This window comes from Notothenia rossii (assembly GCF_949606895.1).
Source record: "Notothenia rossii genome assembly, chromosome: 3".
In the NCBI taxonomy this organism is placed as follows: Eukaryota; Metazoa; Chordata; class Actinopteri; order Perciformes; family Nototheniidae; genus Notothenia; species Notothenia rossii.
In genome coordinates this window covers 63,056,881-63,062,935 of record NC_136901.1, presented here as the reverse complement: position 1 = coordinate 63,062,935, position 6,055 = coordinate 63,056,881, and the positions used below count along the sequence as shown (strand labels likewise).

Sequence of the window (6,055 nt, the reverse complement as noted above, 5' to 3'; positions counted from 1 at the left end):
CAACCCATTGAGCAGTTCATTCAGCCACGCTGCATGAATTATCAGCCACTGCTGTGTGGCGCTATCTAAACCCTCCTGCTCTTTGGTTGACAGCTTGCGCATTGACACACTCATTGAAGGTATTTCAGGTTCGGAGACATTTGTTTTGTGTTGTACCTTGCCTCGTGCAATTAACAATTGTTGTTGTCTTCTCTTTGTACGTTTATTCCGCGGTTGCTTTGCCATTTTGAGATTTACATTTTCTGCGAAAAGCTAAACAAGGAAGTGTCATAGCACACCACGCGACGCATCTGAACGAATCACGTTGTCAGAAATTGACACCAGCCAATAAGATTTCGTCATTTGGTCAGAAGACCCCTTTGTACTTTTACGATTGGTTGCTGATACAAAGGAAATGACCATATTTGGATCATATGAAATTGTGCAGGAGAAACGGAGCTTTCCAGCGATACCTCTGATGACATGGTGCAAACAGCTGTCGCGGAACTTTATGTTACGTTAGAATACTAACTTTTGGTGAATTTAGGAGAAATCTACAGACGCAAATAGACAAACTATAGTAAAACAAAACACCTAAATGTGTATTTTCAACGTTTTCCTTCCAAAAGCCTGAAAGAATATGGCGTTATATTTGTGCCTCTATCCTGAGCACGCAATGAAACATGTTGAGCATAGAAAATGCGATTGAGCGCACACTTTGCCTGTGCTCGCTCAAGTTGTCACAGCGTTACAAATGTGCCACAAACCCAACCAATCGGAGAACTCGAGAAGGTCACTTCTGATTGGCTGGTCGTCTCCAATCATATCTTCTATCTGAGATGAGAGAGGGATTTTCGGTTGCCATCAGGCTGTTGACGTTCTTATTACACATCCGTCGTTGACATTACAGGACATGACAGACTCGAATGAAGAGAATAGCACGCCACAGTGTCAGGTGAGTTATACATTTCTAGTTTTCTGATATCACGTTATTGTTTGCAATGCCTGAGTTTGCTAGCCGGCAACATAGCTATAGGGGTAGTTTAAGCAAACAGCTAACAAAGCGTAGCCTACATGTACGTCATGAACCCTTCTGAGGTATAGATTACTTGCTGTAAGCATTAGAGTTGGCAGAATGACAAACATGTTTCTCTCTCTATCACAATTTTGGGTTGACCAGAACCAGGACCAACTTCTGTTTCCTGTTCTACAATGGGCATAGAGCTTGCGTTAATTTTCAACCGGACAACTAAACAGATTAGGCTAGGACCGGATAAAGTTAGCAACACACGTTAACCATGAACAGCCTATTAATCCATTCTCTTAAAGAGCTTACGAAATGAAGGACAACACTGTTCTTATTAGGATAATATATACTATTATTAATGGGAAATCATTTGTCATTAATGACAATATGCCCGCTGTATTTATAAATCGTGATTTATTACAACTTTCCATGCTCGCTTCCGATGTTACACGACCGCTCCGGACCAAACAGCTTTCGCCGGTTAGTGACGTCACGCACGTCACGAGTAGAAAACTTTTTGAATAATACACTAACTATATGGCTGATGTCGGACTCTGGCTCGGATATTTCGACAGCATCGAGTGACAGTGAGTCGTCAATAGACTCGGTGCACTTTCAAGAAGAGGAGGATTTTATTGAAGAGGATGCCGGTGTGGTGGAATCAGATCATGCGGGCGAGTCTAACGTGGTGGAACCATACCAGTTTGAGCCACAGTATTCAAGTAGCGGTAGAGATACAGACGGGAGCGAAAATGGGGACGATGATCCTGTCCGGTGCGGCAACAGAACACAGACTGGTATACATTTGACTTTAATTCATAGAGATTCTCAATAAATAGTAAATAAATAATAATACATAGCAGGCACATTGGCTCAGGCAACAGAACACAGACTGGTATACATTTGATTATAATTCATAGAGATGTTCATATATCGTAAATAAATAATAATACATAGCAGGCACACTTGGCTCAGGCAACAGTACACAGACTGGAATACATTTGATTATAATTCATAGAGATGTTCATATATCGTAAATAAATAATAATACATAGCAGGCACACTTGGCTCAGGCAACAGAACACAGACTGGAATACATTTTATTATAATTCATAGAGATGTTCATATATAGTAAATAAATAATAATACATAGCAGCTATATAAATAAAGTCCATTTACCATTTACTGGTATACATTTGATTATAATTCATAGACACTTGGCTCAGGTAACTGCATCACATTCTGCTAGGCTTGGAACTCACCACAGAAGTAGGTCTCCTCCTAAAAATGCAATTATTTTTTAACTATCTTTTGTACATTTAGGTGTACATGTGAAAAATGTACAATCATGGTAACAATTGAAGAGTGCCAATGCTGCCAAGAAAAGGATGTCATGGTGGCCAAAATGGAGGAATTCAATGAATATGAGGGAGATGGTGCAAACATAACCTGCGTAATAGATCACCCAGGATTCCAATCAAATTGTCTGGATGTTTGGGTGTTGCAGACAGCCTACCATCATTATTCAAAGAGGGACAGACAACAAGCAGGTGATCAGCCACGTAATGAGTAAGTTACTTGTGTTCACAAATTTGTAGAGCTCACAAATTTGATGTATTTTTGGGAAGTCATTTTTTTGGGGTTATTATTTTTGGGTCACTCTGGCAAAGTTACAGCATAAATAGATAAATAAGCAAATAAGGTTGAAGTGATTACCATTGACATTTATGATCTTGTATTTTACAGAATGTATCGCTATGTGGCATACCGCCAGCTAATGAGATTTTGCTGGGGAATACTTGGTAAGAACCACAGAATCCCACTGCCATCATGTGCCATTAAAAAGATCCAGGCGACGTTTCCATCTACACGTCGTTTAAGTATCCAGCACTTGATTAGAGTCAATAACAAAACTGATTGTCAGTTCAGTGATTACATCTGCTTCTAAACAGCGCAACAGCCTCAATCTTGTCTGGTTTTTCCCATCGTCTGCTGAGTGGATCTGGGACATCGAAAGGTTCCTCATCGACATTGTTTTCGCACAAGCGTAGAGTCTCGGTCAAGAGTTCGGTAACATACTCTGCAAAAAAGATGTTTTATAATCAAGAATTATATACTATATTTTCTAGTCCCCCAATTATGCATAGCATGCCCTGAGGCACTTTGCATAATTAATCATTGTAGTTGAAACTGTACACTCCATTCTCACATAGCTCAATTTTCAATATTTACACAATAATGTTGTCCAAGATTGAATGTTTTTCATTAATTTGGTAAAACGGTATAATTAATGTTATTATTCTCTCACTTTCACTTTCTTACCATATGTAGCTGCTGCATTCACACGTCTAACTACATGACCACCTTTCTTTGCTTTGGGGAATTTCACAGTGTATTGGAGTTGTCCTGTCCTGGTTTTGGCATGCTTCCTGCCAGAGTTATCATTGTAGTGCAGTGCTGCTAGGATCAACCTACAAAAGAAATACATTTATTGTATAGAGAGAGAAAGAGAGAGAGAGATGTCATAGGAATTTTAGCATTTGTAGGCCATTTACATGCACACAACCCCATAGATCTCACTACAGGAGAGGGGAAACCCCCAAAAAAGAAGAACTTGGCAAATAGATAAATAAGCAAATAAAGTTTAAGTCTCTAGTATTTTCTGATGAGATTCATATTATACTTTACCTGCAATATATGCCAGTGTACGAGTATGCATACATCTTTGGGGCAAACTGGTTGACTATACTGTGGTATACTTCCACCCCGTAGGTTTGCTGTGAAGGTGACATCTTCTTGACATCTCTGACAAAAGCTTTCTGGCTGACAACTTTATTCAGCTTTAGTGCTGGCACTGAAACTGAAAATACACAATCAAAAAAGGATATAGGATATACGATAATAGAACAAATATTAGTTCTTCACTGCATATCATTTTCAGCCCGGGACGTTCAGACGCACCGGCCCACGCGTGCGGACCACCCTTGTAGCCTACAGATCAATTATACATCCATGCTAATATACTGTTATGGCTAAATTCCCCAGAATCAAGCCATAACTGCAGCTGTCTCACTTTCCTCAGGGTCAAATGCATAAGAAGAACATCAGCAATCAATTAAATTACCAATATTATATCAATATCAAAATTCGGAAAGGAACTGCTTGTCTAATTCAGGCCTATAAAATAAATGCAATAGTGAATTGGCCACAAATCTCTGTCCTTATTATTTAATATTATTGAATATTATTATTTAAAATGATAATATTATATAATTTAACTTGGAATATCATGAGCATATGACTATCCTAATGCATCTAACTTTATGCACAATATAATAGTCTAGCCAGCCCTGCAGCCCGTTCTAGGTTCTGATTGGCTCTCTAGGTTTGCATTCTAGCTTCTAACTGGCTGTCCAGGTTGTCAATCACAGCCGTGGGCAAATTATGCTAGTCGTAACATTGCTAAACTTTTTCATGACGGTTTTTTCTCAGGGAGCTTGTCTGATGAGTGGACCTCTGACGCAGGCCTCGCACTCTCCCGGCCCAGCCCCTTCAGTTAATGTATTAGCCTACTTTCAAAAACATAAGATTGACAACCTATCAATAGCCCCGTAGTCTGTATTCTATCTATATGGCGCTGTTCTGTAGGCCTATCCAATACAGTGTCAATGTAACTGATTACTGTGAAGAACGTGAATACACGGAGGTTCTTCCCACGGCACCCGAAGCCCCGTTTTCATGCTTTTTCCCCTCGAAATGTCTGGGCAGCTGGTCACCGGCTGACAACGAGCCAAGTCAGAAACCCGAAACTACGGTTTTACTACGGAGATACCGTTAGTAAATAAGGTAACACAAGTTTATACATAATATAATATCTAATAACATTCATAATACAACATGTGGTTGAATTGATTGAGAGAGCAATGCTATAAAATCAAACAATTAAATATATGAATTATGTACATACATGTGATGAAGATACAAATTGTATTTTTACACAGTCCGTTCTGTATACTTACTGGTGTAGACACAGCTTCCTCCCCAGTGTGGATGTCCAATAGATTGTCGCTATCCTCAGTTCTGTCAGTGGCTTCATTGAACAAAGTTTCCAATACCTATGTAATAATATTGACATTTTTCATAATTTGAAGCGGTTGGAGGCCTATGAGGTATACTTTTACTATAAATGCTGTGGGCAAAGTGCATGCAATCATATATGGCATCATGACTTCATCAACTCATAAATGTGTGAGATTTGACATGTCATTTTGATTCAGGCTTTATGCTTAAAGCAAGTAGTGCGGCTTACCTTCGCTCTCTCCCTTTTGGCGAATGCATTTCGCCCTCTCTTTAATGGAGGACTCTGCATCGGGGGACGTGTAGGAATCGGCGTGGTGGCTTGTGCTGGCATTTGGGGTCTTGGCAGTATTGTTGGAACAGCATCTTTGTTCAGTTTGAAATTCTTTTTTAATCCAATTTCCTTAGCGAGCATTCTGGACTGGTCGAAACACGATCTTTCAAAGTGCTGCCCACAAATTGTAGGTTTCATCGACCCCGGGTTACCTGGACCAGCAAAGTCCGCCCTCGTACGACGCACTTGTTTGGTCCATATACGCAACATTTGATAATTTTTTGGCCACAAAAACATCCCATAGCCAGATTTGGAGACGGCCCCACATCCCCATACCACACATCGCTTGCCGATTATTCTTCGCGTTTTGTTGTTGTGCATCCTTTGTTTTAATATTTGCCGCTTCAAGGCATTTAAACAATGGTGATTCAGCTGTGTTCTGCTCAGCTGTGTTCTACTCATGACGTCACAGCCGGAAATGACCGAAGTTGTTGTTTCCAGAGCTACGAACGATCGTTACTAACTGACAACATTTGTATGCTGTTATAATCGTGATTTATTAAAAAATACATCAATAATAAAAAAACATATGGCACATTTCACAATACAAATGCAGCCTCTATCATATACTAAGCCCCCTAACAGGTGCTAAAAGCATTTCGTAAGCTCTTTAATGTTATTCCGTCCAACGTTGTGGA

General features: G+C 39.8%; 1 long non-coding RNA gene across 1 annotated transcript; it reads right to left on the bottom strand.

Moving 5' to 3' along the window:
- Positions 1-1,871: 1,871 nt before the first annotated feature.
- Positions 1,872-5,804, bottom strand: LOC307031347. Its single transcript, XR_013805929.1, has 5 exons — positions 5,316-5,804; positions 5,026-5,121; positions 3,695-3,866; positions 3,329-3,477; positions 1,872-3,086 (listed from the first exon to the last, which is right to left on the bottom strand). It is a non-coding gene; the product is annotated as an uncharacterized lncRNA (long non-coding RNA).
- Positions 5,805-6,055: the final 251 nt, after the last annotated feature.